This window comes from Oryctolagus cuniculus, chromosome 16 (assembly GCF_051225735.1).
Source record: "Oryctolagus cuniculus isolate XC-2025 breed Fujian yellow rabbit chromosome 16, ASM5122573v1, whole genome shotgun sequence".
Taxonomy (NCBI): domain Eukaryota; kingdom Metazoa; phylum Chordata; class Mammalia; order Lagomorpha; family Leporidae; genus Oryctolagus; species Oryctolagus cuniculus.
The window spans coordinates 9,888,550-9,909,251 of NC_142882.1; the positions used below are offsets into that span (position 1 = coordinate 9,888,550).

At 40.1% G+C, this 20,702-nt stretch overlaps 1 pseudogene; it reads left to right on the plus strand.

Annotated features, from left to right (window-relative positions):
- Positions 1-20,702, plus strand: part of LOC127490050 (vomeronasal type-2 receptor 116-like) — a 44,036-nt pseudogene that overhangs the window by 15,999 nt on the left and 7,335 nt on the right.

The following is a 20,702-nucleotide window of genomic DNA, read 5'->3' on the forward strand; positions in this document are numbered from 1 at the left end:
GCATTAATTCTGGGCTTGACGCACCTGAGCAGCATGTGTTTTAGTAACTGTTAACATTAATGTGTGGTGAGGATTAGAAACAAGACATCCTGTCTCTACACCCTTGGTGGTGGTGACAGTGGGGTGTGCTTCTGACTCACTGCAGAGAACCATATGCTCATGTGTTCAGAAGAGGGTGAGGTGGAGAGATGTTGGTTTAAATGGTGTGTGTTGGTGCTTGTCAGTGCCTTTTGGAATTTAATGCTTATCAGTTCAGCAGGTTGCCAAGCACTGGGGGCAACTGATAATGTGGCTGGTGACCTTTGAGGCACAGTGTTACTGTGTGCTCTCTCCTAGTCTGTGTTTTCACAGTGTTCTGTCCCTTCTCAATGTTTCATTGATTTTGTCTGTTCTTAATTTGTATATTCTTAGCCAAGATGCCTAATGGGACATTTATGGTAAACATTTTAAGCATGTGAATCTTCTGGTTGTGCGGCAGCTACGGATTGTACTCTGTCTGATATAGGGAGATAGGATGTGATTATCTGAAGGTGAGTTAATCTCTCATCTCAGGGATGCTGTGTGGGAGACAGGGAGGACCTGCCTTGTGGTAATCTTAGGATGAAAGCTTTAGATCATGCCATGAAGAGGAGGCCAGGCATTTCTCTCTGCCTTCTCTTCCCCAGGTAGAAAAGTGTCTGGCCACTCTTTTTTGTGCAGACCTGGCAGCCCTCTTGTGCTTGTCACAGTCTAAAATTGCATATGCTTCAATCCCCTTGATGGGCTCAGATGATTGATGCTTTCTGGAGTTTGACTTCAAGCTCCAGCTTCAATACAGGGAAATAACTTCCCTACAGCTGATGGAAGATATGTTGTTATTTGCCTGACTGACAGGAATTATTTTATGTGCATATCCCATACTTGTTTGCCCAGTATTTGGCCTTTGACTTGGCATTCATTTTGTGTGACTGTAACACTCTGATGATAATTATTATTTAATAAACTGTATATTTCTCTGAGATGATGGGGATAAATCATTGAATAATGAGATAAAGTTTTTTTATCAAGATTCTTTAAAATAGTTACCAAATCATTGCTGATAAAACTGCAGATGTTCATCACCCGCTTACAAATCCCCATACTCCTTTTCAGTGTCTCCACATCCTTCATTCTTTCTCTCCTGCATACCACTCATTTGTCTTGTGTCTGTAAGGATCAGCTTGTTATGGACACTTCATGTGAATTGATTCATATCCTTTGTGGTCTTTTGTGATGACATCTTGCAGTGCACCATGTTTTCCTGTTTTATCCATGCTGTGGCTTGCAGCAATATTTAGTATACTTTTCTCAAAATATATTAATATCTAAGTCTGCCTTTGTGTCAGCCACTCCTGTTTACTCAAAATTATATCTCTGCTAAAAAAAACTGACAACATTGTCTTCAGGGACAAAGAATTAAGCTAGCCAACTTTAAGCTGATAGCAAGTGCTATAAATATCCTGGGGTGAATGCGTTATGCCCTTCGAAAAGAAATATTATACTACGAAGGCCAAATGTATAAAAGAAAAAAGTTTATTCAATGGTTTTAATTTATCATTCAAATAAATAGAGCTAAGCTATGGACACATGCCAGGAACACAATTTATTTCCCGGGTCAACTTCATTGTTAACAAGTAAGTAAGTCCTCTGTATGATCTGAAAACCTCCTGGGATTATATGTATATAGAAGGGTGATTTTTACCTATCAGATACAATTAAATTTCAAACTCCACAAATAAGAGTAACATGTACAACACTGTGTGACATAATAGAGAAATACCTTTCAACTATAAGCAAAGCATTGCCAATTACAAACTGTATGAATATATATTGTAATATTGAGGAAAAGGACAAATTCTTAGTTATGCCCCAAATAGAAACATATCCAAGTGCAAAGGACTAAAGGAATGACTGGATAAATATATTGAGTCCCATGTAACTTATTACCAGAAAGGAATTTTCTTAGCATTCAAATTATGGAAGAAATGTAAGAAATTAGAAAAATCCAGAATTCCAAAGGAATGCATAGTGAGATAACAGAACATATACCCTTTTAGGTACATAAAACAGGAAAGCTCTTCTTAAATTCTAAGAAATCAAATTTTCACTTAAGTTACATAGAAAAATGGAGAGAACATGCAAATATAAAATATGAAATGATAATTCAATACAGAGAAAAATGAAAACCAAGTGAACATCTCCAATTATCCAACAGAGTTTATGAATAAATTCTTATGTTTGAAAGAAAACAAGAAGTTAAAGCTGACTTGAACAGAGTGAAATATTGTATTAGGAAATTATAGCAAGGACAGGGGTCAAATGGCTCAGATGGACCTAGCTGAGGAGGAGAAAGTTCTAAAATTTGGGACAACTGATGAGTCAGGTGGTATTCAGCCTACTCCAGAAATTACTGAAAACAGAAATGCTTGCTCCTGGGTGTTGTCCTTAGGTTGGGACACATCGAGGCTTTCCTAAAGGGTTCCTGAAGGTGAGTGTGAGAACAGACATGGTTGATTTCAGAGGAGTTCAAGGGCCATTCCACAATCTTCTAAAGTACTTGGAACTTCACTCACACCTCCTCCTTTTGCCAGAGCTGAGGCACCACTGAGTGGAAGCCTGAGTCTGATCATTGCTGCCTCAGGGCGTGGCATTGTTGTTGCTCTGAATTCCGTAGTCTCACCCTTCTCCCTGATGCTGCTCCTCTCTTTAGGTGGCTGTGGAAGAACTACCAATATGTGCTGGCCTTCCGCTTTGCCATCCAGGAGATCAATAAAAACCCCCAGCTACTCCCCAACCTGACCCTCGGTTTCAAATTCTACAATGCCTTTGCCAGTGAACAGTACACCTTATTGAGCATAGTGTATTGGTTGCTTGGGGCCACTATACCTTTACCTAACTACACCTGCCATACACAAGGCAGACATGTTGCCATCATTGCTGGAACCACATCAGCATTGTCTGTTGAATTTGGAACGCTTTTGGAGCTCTACAAAACCCCACAGGTAATGAGCTGTGAATCTGGAGGACAATAGTGGAATCTCCTCCAACACTATTCTCTCACCTCTGAAGAAAGGGAAATGGGGCATCTCCCTGTGGTATAAGACTGACCCCATGGGAATTCCTGGGGTGATTAATAGTGGAGGGAGAAGAAACAAAAGGAATTAGCAGGGAATGCTGAGAGCCTCCCCCCAGATGACTGTCTAGGGCCTGTGTATCCATCCCCCACCAGCTGGAGACATTGGCAAATACAGCTCCATACTGCATCAGAAATGTCCACAGCACACAGAGGTATCCTGTCCTAGCACAGCACTGTCTTGGGAGGGATCCAGAGACCCAGCAATATTAGATGTTAAGATATGAAGTATTGCTCATATGGTTTCTGTTTGGGCAAATCTGATGGCTATGTGAGTTCCAAAGATTTCCAAGGCAGGTTTTTAAGATGATTGATTTATTTGAAAGCACAGAGGGATTGGGAAAGTTACAACCACCACCCCGACATGGAGTGGGAGAGAGAGAGCGGAAGGGAGAGAGAGAATGGGAGAGAGAGAGCTTCTATTCACAGGTTTACTCCATAAATGCTCACAATAGCCATATATGAGTCAGGTAGAAGCCAGGAGCTAGGAACTGAATGCAGATCTCCCAGTTAAGTGGCTGTGGTCAAGCACTTGTGTCATGTTCTGCTGCCTTTTCAGGCATGTTTGCAGGAAGGTGGATAAGAAGTGGTGTAGCCAAGCCTTGAACTGGATGAAGTTCTGAAATGGGATGCTGGTGTTACAAGTTGGAACTTAACTCATCTGACCCAAACTGGCTACACCCAGAATGTTGAGGCTCAATTCAAGTTAGAATAGAATTCACCTAATCCCTGTGCCCAATCATCCCTTTTTCCCAGGCACACAAATTGATTTCTTTGCAGCATTCCTAGTGATAATTGTGCTTACTAGTCCTCATGTCTTGCTGTTTTTATTTGAGGGCCAGGGAAATACACACATAGACACACACACAGACACAGAATTCCCATCCGCTGGTTCACTCACCAATACCTCCCATGATGTTGGACTTAATCTGCCACAGCAGAAGCATAGAGCCAGGAATGAAACCCCATATGAATGTAATAAATCAAATTACTTGAGCTATAATTATTGTCTCCCAGAGTCTGCACTAGCAACTTAGAGATACTTCACCAGGGACCTGCTACACAAACAAAAATCAGGACATGTATATGCCAAACATAGGCCACCTGGTGATTAGAGGATTCTGGTTTGGAAAAATTATTTTGCCCCAAATCAAAGAGGGTTGGTGATTGTATCCTTGGAGATAATGCAGGATTCCTGTGGTAATCAGTGCACTCCAGATACAAAGAGATCAACACAGTAGAGATTTCTGTCTCAGAGTTATCTACAATGGTGGCTGCTGGAGGAGGTGGCTCTGCTCCACCAGCCACCCTGGGAAAGGATGGGGAAAGACCACTGGCTGGGTGAAGTAGCATCCAAAGTTCCTTCTTCCTCAGTCCCCACTGCAGCACAGGAAGAGCATACAGAAACTGACAGATTTTCTTTAAATGTACATTTATTAACCTAAAGCAATAGCATGTGAAGCATGGTCTTCTCTGTGGCCAAGATAGCAGGATTTTTCCATTCCTGCCATGCACTTTGTCTTTACTCAGTAGCATACTGCAGAAGGAATCCCTTGTTCCGAGAAACAACCCAAATCCCACAAAAGTTTGATTGTGTTTTTCTTTGCTTTTAGCTCACCTATGGCCCTTTTGATCCCATGCTAAATGATAAGGACCAGTTTCCCTCACTCTATCAGATGGCCAGCAGTGACAGCTCTTTGGGCCATGGAATGATCTCCTTGTTGCTGCATTTTGGCTGGACTTGGGTGGCTCTCTTTGTGTCTGATGACATGAAGGGAGAGCAGTTCCTTCAGTACTTTGAAGCAGCGATGCTCAAGAAAGGAATCTGTGTGGCCTTTACAGTTAAGCTCCCTGTCACAAAGAAGTTGTATGCGGGTAGTGATCTCACTTTCATGAGTAGCATCAGAGTTTCATCTGCAAATGTGCATATTCTCTATGGTGATGTAAGAGGTCTCATCAGTGTGGACATTTCAGTGCAGTCATATTTAACCATGGGGAAAGTGTGGATCATGACATCAAAGTGGGATCTTGTCATTTCTGAGACAAACCACATGCTGCACTCTTTGCATGGAGGCTTCTCTTTTTCACCCCACAAGGAAGAAATTCCTGGCCTCAAACTTTTTGTCAAGACGGCAAAGCCTTCTCACTACCCAGAAGACTTTTACTTCAGTAAATTATGGCTTTTTCATCTGGACTGCTCACTTGCAGGATCATTTTGTGGACATATTGGAACCTGCTCACCAAATACTTCCTTAGAGTTTCTTCCAGGACACATTGACTTGCTGACCATATCTGACTCCAGCTATTTAGTCTACAATGCTGTCTACACAGTGGCCCACGTCCTCCATAAAATGATTTTGGAGAAAGTAGAAATGAGATCCTTAGCAGAAGCATCCCAGCCCATGATTCTTCCCTGGCAGGTAAACCTCCCCTGGAACAGAACAGACACTGCCCACTTGATGGAATCTAGAGATGTTTTATTGAGGTACAGCATCAGGACCCTGCTCTCATTTCAAGGTCAACAGGATTGCAATAGATGATGTTTTTTTTTTAAATTATTTCTTTATTTGAGAGGTAGAGTTACAATAAGAGGGAGAGACAGAGAGAAAGGCCTTCCATCTGCTGGTTCCCTTCCCAAATAACTGCAATGGCTGGAGCTGGGCTGATCGAAGCCAGGTACCTGGATCTTCTTCTGGGTCACCGAAATGGGTTCAGGGGCCCAAGCACTTGGACCTGGAAGCTGGGATCTTTCCATTGGTTACAGCTATATCTGTGATTGTTCACTTTGGCTGGAGTTTTCAGTCATTACAGATTTTGAATGTATACTATTAGAAATTGTTTCAGAAAATAGTGTTTGTTTACTTTGCATAACTAAGACTTTCATATTTTATTTATTTATTTTAAGGGCACAGATTTCATGTATTTATATGTCAATGTAAGAAAAATAACAACACTTCCCACCCTTTCTCCCTCACTCCCACCCTTCATCCTCATTCTTTTATATTTCTTTTAATTTTTGTGATAACATACTTTCAGCCTACTTTATAATCATATGCTTAAACCTCTACTAAAGAAGGAATTTAACCAGTAGTAAGTGGATCACTTTCTCAGGAGTATAGTCTACGTGGGCTATAGATAAGAATCAAATCTCAGGATACCTATGTCACTCATTTATGTTTATATTTAAAAATGCATACAAACAATAAGTAAAATGAACATATAATTAGATCTGTACTATTAAGTTTAGTCTCTGAAAATATTTTAGTGAATAATTCTCATCTTTATCAGAACCCATTATTTTAAAAGAAATTTTATTTATGTTATATAGGTTTCATGTATTTCATGTATACAATTTAGGAACATAGTGATAATTCCCCTCCTAGCCTCTCTCCTGCTCACACTCCAACTCATCCCCCTCCTCCCTCTCCAATTCCAACTCTTAATTTTTGCAAAGATCTATTTCCAGTTTACTTAATGATCGTATGGTTAACCCTACACTAAGTAAAAGAGTTCAACAAATAGTGTGAAGAAAAAACCTCTCTCTTCTTCAGCAGAAGAGACAAGGGTTGTAAACCATTATTAAATCTCAAAATGTTTGTTTCAATCCAATACATTATATTTCAGGTACTGTAATAGTTACCTTGGTTCAGAAAAAATATATGGTATCTATCTTTTTGGGACTGGCTTATTTCACTAAGTATAATGGTTTCCAGTTGCATCATTGCACAAGGCAGGATTTCATTTTTTTCAGCTGAGTAGTAAGCCATAGTGTATATATGCCATAATTCCTTTATCCAGTCAACAGTTGATGGATGTCTGGGGTGAATCCATATCTTAGCTATTGAAAATTGTGCTGTAATGAACATGAGGGTACAGATAACTCCTTCAGGTGCTGATTTCTTTTGGTTTGGGTAAATTCCCAGGAGTGGGATGGCTGGATCATATGGTAGGTCTGTATTCAGGTTTTTTTTTTAAATAGAAAGCTTTTATTTAATAAATATAAATTTTCAAAGTACAACTTCTGTGGTTCTTCCCCCCATACCCACCCTCCTACAATCCCAAACAATCCCAAACAATCCCACCACTTACTAGTGCTCCCATCCCCTCTTCATTGATTTATTTTTAATTATCTTTATATACAGAAGATCAACTCTGTACTAAAAGTAAAGATTTCAACAGTTTGCACCCACACAAACACACAGAGGATAAAGTACTGTTTGAAGACTAGTTTTACTGTTAATTCTCATAGCACAATACATTAAGGACAGAGACCCTACATGGGGAACAAGTGTAGAGTGATTCCTGTTGTTGATTTAACAATTGACAGTCTTATTTATGATGTCAGTGATCAACCGAGGCTCTTGTCATGAGCTACCAAGGCTATGGATGCTTCTTGAGTTTAGACAAGGCCATAGTCAAAGTGGAAATTCTCTTCTCCCTTCAGAGAAAGTTACCTGCTCTTTTGATGGCCTCCTTTCCACCGGGATCTCAGTCACAAAGATCTTTCATGAAAGGTATATTTTTGCCACAGTGACTTGGATTTCCATGCCTGAAATGCTCTCCTGAGCTTTCTAGACAGATCTGAATGCCTAAAGGGCTGATTCTGAGGCCAGAGTGCTGTTTAGGGCATTTGCCATTCTATGAGTCTGCTATGTGGCCTGCTTTCCATGTTGAATCGTTCTCTCCCTGTTAATTCTATGAATTGTTATTAGCAGACATTTTTCTTTGGCACTTAATCCTATCTTTATGATCATTTATGAACTTAAACTGATCACTTTAACTAATAAGGTGGCATTGGTACCTGCCAACTTAATGAGATTTGGAGTCCCATGGGAAGTTTTTAGCTTTACCCTTAGGGATAACTCCAAGGAACGTGTGCTGAACTGTCCATCTCCCCCCTCTATATTCCCACTCCTATTTTAAAGAGGGATAAATTTTCAATTGGATTTAACCACCTAAGAATAAATGTGTGTTAAGTAAAGTGTTCAACCAATGGTATTAAGAAGAAAAAGAAAATACTAAAAAGAATAAAATAGAAAGCTGTTCCTTGACAGTCATGAAAAGCGCTGATCAAGTCATTTCTTCTTATAGTGTCAGTTTCACTCCTACAGGTTTCCTTTTAGGTGCTCAGTTGGTTGTCACAGGTCAGGGAGAACCTATGATATTTATCCATTTGGGACTGGCTTATTTCACTCAGCATGATGTTTTCCAGATTCCTCCATTTTGTTGCAAATGACCAGATTTCACTTTTATTTATTTATTTTTTTGCCGCTGTTAGTATTCTATAGAGTATATATCCAATAATTTATTTATTTTTCTAGGTGCAAATTTTTTTTTATTTAGTAAATATAAATTTCCAAAGTACAGTTTATGGATTACAATGGCTTTCCCCCCAATAATTTCCCTCCCACTTGCACCCCTCCCATCTCCCGTTCCTTCTCCCATTCCATTCACATCAAGATTCATTTTTCAATTATCTTTATATACAGAAGATCGATTTAGTATATATTAAGTAAATATTTCATCAGTTTGCACCCACACAGAAACACAAAGTGTAAAATACTGTTTCAGTACTAGTTATAGCATTACTTCACATTGGACAACATATTAAGGACAGATCCCACATGAGAAGTAAGTACACAGTGACTCCTGTTGTTGACTTAACAATTTGACACTCTTGTTTATGGCATCAGTAATCTCCCCATGCTCCAGTCATGAATTTCCAAGGCTATGGAAGCCTTTTGAGTTCACAGGCTTCGATCTTGTTTAGACAAGGTCATAGTCAAAGTGGAAGTTCTCTCCTCCCTTCAGAGAAAGGTACCTCCTTCTTTGATGGCCTGTTCTTTTTACTGGGATATCACTCGCAGAGATCTTTGATTTAGGTTTTTTTTTTTTTCCAGAGTGTCTTGGCTTTCCATGCCTGAAATACTCTCATGGGCTCTTCAGCCATATCCAAATGCCTTAAGGGCTGATTCTGAGGCCAGAGTGCTACTTAGGACATCTGCCATTCTGAGTCTGCTGTGTATCCCACTTCCCATGAAGGATCGTTCTCTCCCTTTTTTATTCTATCAGTTAGTATTAGCAGACACTAGTCTTGTTTGTGTGATCCCTTTGACTCTTAGACCTATCAGTGTGATCAATTTTGAACTGAAATTGATCACTTGGACTAGTGAGATGGCATTGGTACATGCCACCTTGATGGGATTGAATTGGAATACCTGGTATGTTTCTAACTCCACCATTTGGGGCACGTCCGATTGAGCATGTCCCTACTTGTACATCTCCTCTCTCTCTTATTCCCACTCTTATATTTAACATGATCACTTTTCAGTTAAAATTTAAACACCTAAGAATAATTGTGTGTTAATTACAGAGTTCAACCAATAGTACTAGAACAAAAAATACTAAAATGGATAAAGTATGACATTGTACCTCAACAGTCAGGACAGGAGCTGATCAAGTCACTGTTTCTCATAGTGTCCATTTCACTTCAACAGGTTTCCCCTTTGGTGCTGTTAGTTGTCACGGATCAGGGAGAACCTATGATATTTATCCATTTGGGAATGGCTTATTTCACTCAGCATGAGGTTTTCCAGATTCCTCCATTTTGTTTCAAATGACCGGATTTCACTTTTATTCTTTTTTTTAACTGCTGTTAGTATTCTATAGAGTAAATATCCAATAATTTCTTTAAGCATTCTTCCATTGATGGGCAACTAGGTTGATTCTAAGTCTTAGCTATTGTTAATTGAGCTGAGATAAACATTGAGCTCTTTTTTTTTGCCAATTTAAATTCCCTAGGGTAAATTTCGAGGAGTAGGATGGCTTGGTCATAGGGTAGGGCTATATTTAGAGAGAGAGAGAGAGAGAGAGAGGGTCTTACATCCAATGGTAGGCCACAAGGGTAGAGCCGCACTGTTTTGAAGCCAGGAGCCAGGAGCTTCTTCCAGGTCTGCCACATGGGTGCAGAGGTCCAAGGACTTAGACCATCTTCTACTGCTTTCCCAGGCCATAGCAGAGAGCTGGATCAGAAGTGGAGGAGCTAGTCTCCAACTGGCACCCATATGGGTTGCTGGTGCTTTAGGCCAGGGTGTTAACCTGCCATGCCACAGCACCAACCCCTATAGTGACTTTTCCAGTTTGCATTCTCACCAAAAGTGCATTAGTGTGCCTTTTTCCTCATATCCTCACCAGCATCTGTTGTTCATTGATTTCTCTATGAAATCCATTCTAAACTGGGTGAGGCGAAACCACATTCTGGATTTGATTTGCGTTTCCCTGATGGCTAGTGATCCTGAACATTTTTTCATGTGTCTGTTGACCATTTTGATTTCCTCTTTTGAAGAATGTCTGTTTAGGCCCTTGGCCCATGTCTTAAGTGGGTTGTTGTTTTATTGTGGTGGAGTTAGTTTATCTCTTTGTAGATTCTGGCTATTGATTCTTTATCAGTTGCATAGTTTGCAAACATTTTTTTCCCATTCTGTTGGTTGCCTCTTCAGTTTCCTGACTTTTTTGTTTTTGCATTACATAAACTTCTCAATTTGATGTAATCCCAGTTGTTAATTTTGGCTTTGACTTCCTGTGCTTCTGGGGTCTTTTCCAAGAAGTCTTGGCCTGTGCCTACGTCTTGCAGGTTTTCTCCAAAGTTCTCTAATAATTTGATGGTGTCAGGTCATAAATTTAGATCTTTAATCCATGTTAGAGGGATTTTTGTGTAAGATGTAAAGTGTGGAAATTCAGTTTCCGCAGCACCATTTGTTGAATAGACTGTTCTTGCTCCAGGAATTGGTTTTAACTCCTTGATCAAAAATAAGTTGGGGGGCCGGTGCTGTGGCACAGTGGGTTAAAGCCCTAGCCCGAAGCACTGGCATCTTATATGGGCACTGTTTCTAGTCTCAGCTGCTCCTCTTCTGATCCAGCTCTCTGCTATGTCCTGGGAAAGCAGTAGAAGATGGCTCAAGTCTTTGGGCTTCTGCCTCTATGTTGGAGATCTGGAAGAAGCTCCTGCTCCTGGCTGCGGATCGGCGCTGCTCTAGGATTTGCGGCCATCTGGGGCGTGAACCAGCAGATGGAAGACCTCTCTCTATTGTCTCTGACTCTCTCTGTAACTCTGCATTTCATATAAATTAAATAAATCTTATAAAATAGAAGTTGGTTATAGATGTTTGGATTGATTTCAGGTGTTTCTGTTCTGTTCCATTGGTCTATCCATCTGTTTTTGTACCAGTACTAGGCGATTTTGATTATAACTGCCCTGTAGTATGTCTTGAATCTTTTATTGGGATGCCTCTAGCTCTGTTTTTGTTGTATAAGATTGCTTTGGCTATTCGAGGTCTCCTGTGCCTCCATATGAATTTCAGCATTTCTTTTTTCCAAATCTGAGAAGAACATCTTTGATATTTTGATTGGTATCACATTAAATCTATAAATTGATTTTGGAAGAATGGCCATTTTGATGATATTGATGATTCCAATCCACAACCATGTAAAATTTCTTCATTTTTTGGTATCTTCTTCTATTTCTGTAAAGTTTTGTAATTCTCATCATAGCGTTCTTTGACATCCTTGGTTAAGTTTACTCCAAGATATTTGATTTTTTTTAGCTATTGTGAGTGGTATTGATCTTAGAAGTTCTTTTTTAGCTGTGGCATTTCCTGTGTATACAAAGGCTGTTGATTTTTCTACATTTATTTTATAACCTGGTATATAGCCAAACTCTTCTATGAGTTCCAATAATCTCTTAGTAGAGTTCTTTGGATCCTCTAAATAAAGAATCATATCATCTGCAAAGAGGGATAGTTTGACTTCTTCCTTTCCAATTTGATTCCCTTGATTTCTTTTCTTTTCTTTTGCCTAATGGCTCTGGCTAAAACTTCTAGTACTGTATGAAATAGCAATGATGAGAATGGGCATCTCTGTCTGGTACTGGATCTCAGTGGGAATGCTTGCAACTTTTCTCCACTGAGTAGAATGCTGGCCGTGTGTTTGTCATAAATTTCCTTTATTGTGTTGAGGAGTGTTCCTTCTATACACAGTTTACTTAGAGTTTTTCACCATGATAGGGTGTCGTATTTTTTCAAATGCTTTCTCTGCATCTATTGAGATAATCATATGGTTTTCTTCTGCAGGTTGTTAATGTGGTATATCACATTGTTTTATTTGTGAATGTTGAACCATCCCTGCATACCAAAGATAAATCCCAGGTGATCTGGGTGGATAATATTTCTGATGTGGTGTTGCATTCTATTGGCTAGAATCTTATTGAGGATTTTGTGTCCATGTTCATAAGGGAATTGTTCTGTAATTCTCTTTCAATGTTGCATCATGTTTAAGTTTAGGAATTAAGGTGATGCTGGCTTCATAGAAAGAATTTGGGAGGATTCCTCTGTTTCAATTGTTTTGAATAGCTTGAGAAGGATTGGAGTTGGTTCTTTACATTTCTGGTAGAATTCAGCAGTGAATGCATCTGGTCCTGGGCTTTTCTTTGTTGTGAGGGCCTTTATTACTGATTCAATTTCTGTCTTGATTATGTGTCTGTTTAGGTTTTCTATATCTTCATGGTTCAAGGTAGGTCTTAGGTGTCCAGGAATCTATCCATTTCTGCTAGATTTCCCAGTTTGTTGGCATACAACTCTTTGTAGTAATTTCTGCTACCTCTTTTAATTTCTGTGGTGTCTGTTGTTACATTCCCTTTTTCATCTCTATTTTTATTGATTTTGGTCTTCTCTCTCCTTTTTTTGGTTAGTTGGGCCAATGGGGTGTCAATTTTGTTTATTTTTTTAAGGTACCTCTTCATATTGCTGATATTTGGTAATGTTTTTTAGATTCAAATTTGTTGATTTCTTCTCTAATTTTAATTACAGATTTTGTTGCTGGTGGATTTCTTAAGAGAGCCATTCTAACAGGAGTGAAGTGAAACCTCATTGTGGTTTTGATTTGCATTTCCCTGATGGCTAGTGATCCTGAGCATATTTTTAAGTGTCTGTTAGCAATTTGAATTTCCTCTTTTGAAAAATGCCTATTCAAGTCCTTTGCCCATTTCTTTCTTAATGGGGTTGTATTTTTTGTTGTTGAATTTCTTAAGCTCTTTATAGATACTGCATGTTAACCCTTTATCAGTTGCATAGTTTGCAAATACTTTCTTCCATCTGTTGATAGTCTCTCCATTTTGCTGTGTGTTTCTTTTGTGGTGCAGTAGCTTTTCGGCTTGATGTAATCTCATTTGTTAATCTTGGCTTTGATTGCCTGTGCTTCTTGGGTCTTTTCAAGAGTCTTTGCCTATGCCGAAGTCTTGCAGAATTTCCCCAATGTTCTCTCGTAATTTGATGGTATTGGGTCATAGATTTAGGCCTTTGATCCATTTTGAGTGTGTTTTTGTGTACGTTGTAAGGTATGGGTCTAATTTTACACTTCTGTAAGTGGAGATCCAGTTTCCCCAGCACAATTTGTTGAGGAGATTGTGCCTTCTTCAGGGATTTATTTTAGTTCTTTTGTCAAATATAAGTTGGTTGTGGATGCAGGGATCGATTTCTGGAGTTAAGAGCCCATTACATTTATTCTCTTCTGTTTGCTGACTTACTTTTTCAGGGATTTCTGTTGAACTTCATCTGATATGTTACACAGGACAAAGTGCTTCAAGAATTCGAATGCAACTCATGAGAAAACAAAGATAAACAAATGGGTCAAATTTTTTGAAATTATGCAAAAACCAGAATATATGGACATATTGGATAGTAGTTATTACATTTGTATTTCTGTATACACTGTGGCCCATGTGCTTAGGAGATACATTTTTTGAAAGTAGAAATGAGTTCTACATAATATCCTAAGATGACTCTGGGAAATACAGTGTGTTACAAAATCTGCAAGAATCAAGGAGCAGAAATTGTGGTCATATTTCTTATATATGAGACTATTGAGGATGCACATTAGTTAGCACAGGATATGTCCTCTGGGTTACAGATGGTTTTGCCTAGATTTCCTCACAGCTTATTTGAATCTACTGTTTCCCCATATATAGAATATATTTAGGAAGTTCTGTTTGCATGTGAAAATTACAAATAGATGAATAAATTTGTTGAACAAATAGGTGTGTTATGTAGAAGACAAATATGTATATGTAAAAAATAACTTCAGAAAGTTCACTTCATAATCTATCTTCTATATTACTTATAGGAGTGTTTTATTTTTTATTTTATTTTTTATTTTTTGAACAGGCAGAGTGGACAGTGAGAGAGTGAGAGACAGAGAGAAAGCACTTCCTTCACTGTTGGTCCACCTCCAATGTCCACTGTGGCCAGCGTCCTGCGGCCAGTGCACCACGCTAATCTGAAGGCAGGAGCAGGGTGCTTCTCCTGGTCTCCCATGTGGGTGCAGGGCCCAATCACTTGTACCATCCTCCACTGTACTCCCGGGCCACAGCTGAGAGATGGACTGGAAGAGGGGCAACCGGGACAGAATCCAGTGCCCCGACCGGGACTAGAACCTGGTGTGCTGGCGCCACAAGGTGGAGGATTAGCCTATTGAACCACGGTGCCGGCCGAGTGATTTTTTTTATTTGTGATTAGATTCACACTTTAGAAAAGTAAACAGAATTCTTCCCCAGAAATAACTATGGATTATTTGGAAATCTTCTGAAAATTATTTAAGAATTAATTGATAGCTATTTAAATATAAAAACTTAGTTTTATCCTGCAGCAGGTGTGTTGTACCCAGAATGTCAAGGGTTAACATATACTATCAGTAACCTCAGGACCATCAGTATATTTGTTTTTGGCCATACAGTCCTACCTGCAATGTCAAAGATAACCACACTTACCATAAAAAGTGACCCAAAATATTTAGAGAAAAAACACTCATGTATTATTTCAAGCTCTAAGATATAAATGCATATATCTATGTATCATTGCATATATAGAAGACATGCACACATTTTTATAAATATGGATCTCAGTGCTAAGAGGGGTCTTGAGTCAGTTCATGGAAAATGTATATGATGAAATTAGCATACATAGATATCTAATTTTTCAATCAAAATAACTGATATTTCATTCTGTTCTTGAACCTCATGAAGACCCTGTGTATGCACATAACTGTGACATATCACAACTGTCAAGGTATTTAAAAGACCAACCATGTTGTACTCAATTGGTTATATTAGGGTTAGCTTCCATAAAGCCCCACCTAAACCTTCTGGCTGCAGCAGAGCCTTGCAATAGTTCCCCTCTGAACCCCACAAACTACAATTTTTCTGACTGGATACAACCATTCTACTTTTATATTTGGGGGGCGGGGAACAAATGTTCTCTTCACTAGAAGTTGTTGACCATCCAAAGAATTAAACCTGGAACATAGAGAGGAGGGTAGAAAAGGCTTGTTCAGTGCATATACATCTCCCTCTAATTTGAAAGGTCTCCCTGTTACCACTTATTCCTGTTCTCCAGCTTCATCCAATCCTGAGGAAAATCCAGTTTACAAACCGTGCTGGAGATGATGTGTTTCCATGAAACAAGACACCATGTGGTACATTATGATATTCAGAACATTGTAAATTTTCCTGCTGGATTTCGGTTGCTGGTTAAAATTGGAGAATTTTCCTCTAAGAGTCCACATGACCAAGATTTGCTGATCAATGAAGACATTATAGAATGGCCTGTTGGATTCAAAAAGGTGCAGTTTTCTTTTTATGTTGGATAACTACAGAGAGATCTGAGTAGAGCCTTGGGAGATTAAGTGTGAAGTGACCATGTGATTCCCATTTCCCATCTTGGCACTTAACTGATGGTGTTCCTTACACATATCCTGAGCTAACACCTATCAGAAGAGCATGAGTGCATAGCCTTACCTTTTCATTTTTGTCATAATTATTGGGGTAGCAGTTGAGTTAAAACTAGACAAAGTTAATGAATAGAGGCAGAGACCCAGGTATAGATATACAGATCTTTAATATATCTCTGTATATAATCTTAACTTTTTAATCTCATAAGTCACAATCTTTCTTATTTTTTTTTAAATTTTTTATTTCAATGGCAGAGTTAGAGAGAGGATGAAGTGGGGGGAGATATCTTCTGTCTGCTGGTTTATTCCATCAATGGACAACAGGCAGGGCTGGGCAGGTCCAAAGTCAAGAGCCAGGGACTTCTTCTGGGTCACTCATGTGGGTCAGGGGTCCAAACACTTGGTCCATTCTCTGCTGCTTTCCAAGGCATGTTAGCAGGGAGCTGGATTGGAAGTGGAGCAGCTGGGATTAGAAATGGTGCCCATATGGGATGCTGGTGCAGCAGGAGGTGATTTAATCTGGCACACCACAACACTGTCCCCCTTGTTTTATATGTATATATATATATATATATGTATATATATATATATATATATATATTTAACAGGCAGAGTGGACAGTGAGAGAGAGAGATAGAGAAAGTCTTCCTTTGCCGTTGGTTCACCCTCCAATGGCCACCGTGGCCAGTGCACCATGCTGATCTGAAGGCAGGAGCCAGGTGCTTTTCCTGGTCTCCCATGGGGTGCAGGGCCCAAGCACTTGGGCCATCCTCCACTGCACTCCCTGGCCACAGCAGAGAGCTGGCCTGGAAGAGGGGCAACCGGGACAGAATCCGGTGCCCTGACCGGGACTAGAACCCAGTGTGCTGGCACCGCTAGGCGGAGGATTAGCCTATTGAGCTGCAGCGCCGGCCCTGCCCTTGTTATATTTTCATGCATGATAAGTAGAAATACATAATGGGTTGACTTATTCATCTTCTTGCAGATACTATTCCCATATTCCTTTACCACATAGAATAATGCATTTTAAAGATTTTAGATAAAGCACTTGATATGCATGACAAATGCCCAAGGGATCTAACTGATACTATATGAAATAAAACTGATCATGTATTTTTGTAATACTTGATAAATAAATGATGAGGTGGGAATGATGATCATAGAAACCTGCATTAAATGTCATAGTCATGGCCTTCAGTTGAAGGTCAGTGTTATGCTGTAAGGGGGATAGTATTGACACCCATTATAATGGCTGATAATGTGGAAAACCATGATCAATGCTTTTCTTTTTCCTTCAGACTCCTCAATCTGTGTGTAGCCAGAGCTGTGGTCCAGGATTTCGGAAAATGTCACAGGAAGGAAGACCTGTCTGTTGCTATACTTGTGTTTTTTGTCCAGAGAGAGATGTTTCCAATCAGACAGGTAGAAAATACAGAATTTCAGATTGACAGCTTTACTGTCCTAATTATTTCTCAATAAAAAAGAAACCAAAGAGATTTGCAGTGACTTCATACTGCACCACGGTTCTCAATGCCAGCTTATTCTCATTCATTCAGTATATCCATGCATGATTATTACTGCTACTTCTTTATGTGTAAGCTGTTGTCTAGTGATATTCCTTCTAAAATATATCTGAAAGTGCTAGATAAGACAGTATTCTACTCTGATTTGCAGGTAGAACACATTATATTCTTTTTTTTAAATTTTTTGACATGCAGAGTGGACAGTGAGAGAGAGAGACAGAGAGAAAGGTCTTCCTTTGCCGCTGGTTCACCCTCCAATGGCTGCCACGGCTGGCGCGCTGCGGCCAGCGCACCACGCTGATCCGATGTTAGGAGTCAGATACTTATCCTGGTCTCCCATAGGGTGCAGGGCCCAAGTACTTGGGCCATCCTCCACTGCACTCCTTGGCCACAGCAGAGAGCTGGCCTGGAAGAGGGGCAACCAGGCAGAATCCGGCACCCGACTGGGACTAGAACCTGGTGTGCTGGTGCTGCAAGGCAGATGATTAGCCTAGTGAGCCATGGCGCCAGCCAAACACATTATATTCTAAGACATATAAGATGTGTAAACACCTAGGCTTCCTGTTGGTGCCTAGAAGTCTTGAAATGAATACATTTTTATACACACATGATAAGCACAAAGCTATTGCACATATTTCATTATATAATTATTGCATTCCTTTTTTAAACTTTTATTTAATGAATATAAATTTCCAAAGTACAGCTTATGGATTACAATGGCTCCCCCCCATAACTTCCCTCCCATCTGCAACCCCCTTTCCTTCTCCCTCCCCCCTTCCATTCACATCAAGATTCATTTTCCATTCTCTTTATATACAGAAGAGCAGCTTAGCATATATTAAGTAAATATTTCAACAGTTTGCACCCACACAGAAACACAAAGTGTAAAATACTGTTTCAGTACTAGTTATAGCAGTAAATCACAATGTACAGCACATTAAGGACAGAGATCCTACATGAGGAGTAAGTGCACAGTGACTCCTGTTGTTGACTTTACCAATTGACACTCTTGTTTATGGCATCAGTAATCACCCTAGGCTCTTGTCATGAGTTTCCAAGGCTATGGAAGCCCCCTGAGTTCACTGACTCTTATCTTATTTAGACAAGGTCATAGTCAAAGTGGAAGTTCTCTCCTCCCTTCAGAGAAAGGTACCTCCTTCTTTGATGACCTGTTCTTTTCACTGGGATCTCACTTGTGGAGATCTTTCATTTAGTTTTTTTTTTTTGCCAGAGTGTTTTGGCTTTCCATGCATGCAATACCCTCATGGGCTTTACAGCCAGATCCGAGTGCCTTAAAGGCTGATTCTGAGGCCAGAGTGCTGTTTAGGACATCTGCCATTCTATGGGTCTGCTGTGTATCTCACTTCCCATGTTGGATCATTCTCTCCCTTTTTTATTCTATAGCTAGTATTTGCAGACACTAGACTTGTTTATGTGCTCCCTTTGGCTCTTAGTCCTATCATTATGATCAATTGTGCACAGAAATTGATCACCGGGACTAGTGACATGGCCTTGGTATATGCCACCTTGATGGGGTTGAATTGGAATCGCCTGGTATGTTTCTAACTCTCCGTTTGAGGTAAGTCAGCTTGAGCATGTCCCGAATTGCACATCTCTTCCCTCTCTTATTCCCGCTCTTATATTTAACATCGATCACATTTCAGTTACGTTTCAACACTTGAAAATAACTGTGTATTGATTACCGTATTCAACCAAAAGTATTAAGTAGAACAAAAGAAAATACTAAGAGGGATAACGTATTAAGTTGTTCATCAACAGTCAGGGTGAGGGCTGATCAGGTCACCGTTTCTCATTGTGTCCATTTCACTTCAGGAGTTTTCCTTTTTGGCGCTCAGTTGTCACCAATCAGGGAGAACATATGGTATTTATCTCTTTGGGACTGGCTTATTTCACTCAGCATAATGCCTTCCAAATTCCAAACAGGGATCACTTTTCAATTAAAATTTAAACACCCAAGAATAATTGTGTGTTAATTACAGAGTTAAACCAATAGTACTAGAACAAAAAAATACTAAAATGGATAAAGTATTACATTGTATATCAACCATCAGGACAAGAGCTGATCAGGTCACTGTTTCTCATAGTGTCCATTTCACTTCAACAAGTTTCCCCTTTGCTGCTCAGTTAGTTGTCGCCGATCAGGGAGAACATATGGTATTTGTTCCTTTGGGACTGGCTTATTTCACTCAGCATGATGTGTTCCAGATTCCTCCATTTTGTTGCAACTGACTGGATTTCGTTGTTTCTTACTGCGGTATAGTATTCTATAGAGTACATGTCCCATAATTTCTTTATCCAGTCTAGTGTTGATTGGCATTTGGGTTGGTTCCAGGTCTTTGCTATTGTGAATTGAGCTGCAATAAACATTAATGTGCAGACAGCTTGTTTGTTGCCAATTGAATTTCCTTTGGGTAAATTCTAAGGAGTGGGATGGCTGGGTTGAATGGTAGCGTTATATTCAGCTTTCTGAGGAATCTCCAGACTGACTTCCATAGTGACTTGACCAGTTTGCATTCCCACCAACAGTGGGTTAGTGTCCCTTTTTCCCCACATGCTCTCCAGCATGTATTTTTGGTAGATTTCTGCATGTGAGCCATTCTAACCGGGGTGAGGTGAAACCTCAATGTGGTTTTGATTTGCATTTCCCTGATTGCTAGTGATCTTGAACATTTTTTTCATGTGCCTGTTGGCCATTTAGACTTCCTCTTTTTTTTTTTTTTGACAGGCAGAGTGGACAGTGAGAGAGAGAGACAGAGAGAAAGGTCTTCCTTTGCCGTTGGTTCACCCTCCAATGGCTGCCGGGGCCAGCGCGCTGCGGCCGGCGCACCGCGCTGATCCGATGGCAGGAGCCAGGAGCCAGGTGCTTTTCCTGGTCTCCCATGGGGTGCAGGGCCCAAGCACCTGGGCCATCCTCCACTGCACTCCCTGGGCACAGCAGAGGGCTGGCCTGGAAGAGGGGCAACCGGGACAGAATCCGGCGCCCCGAGCGGGACTAGAACCCGGTGTGCCGGCGCCGCTAGGTGGAGGATTAGCCTAGTGAGCGGCGGCGCCGGCCTGGACTTCCTCTTTTGAAAAATGTCTATTGAGGTCCTTGGCCCATCTAAGAGATGGGTGGGTTTTTTGTTTTGATGTGGTGGAGTTTCTTGATTTCTTTGTAGATTCTGGTTATCAACCCTTTATCAGTTGCATAGTTTGCAAATATATTTTCCCATTCTGTCAGTTGCCTCTTC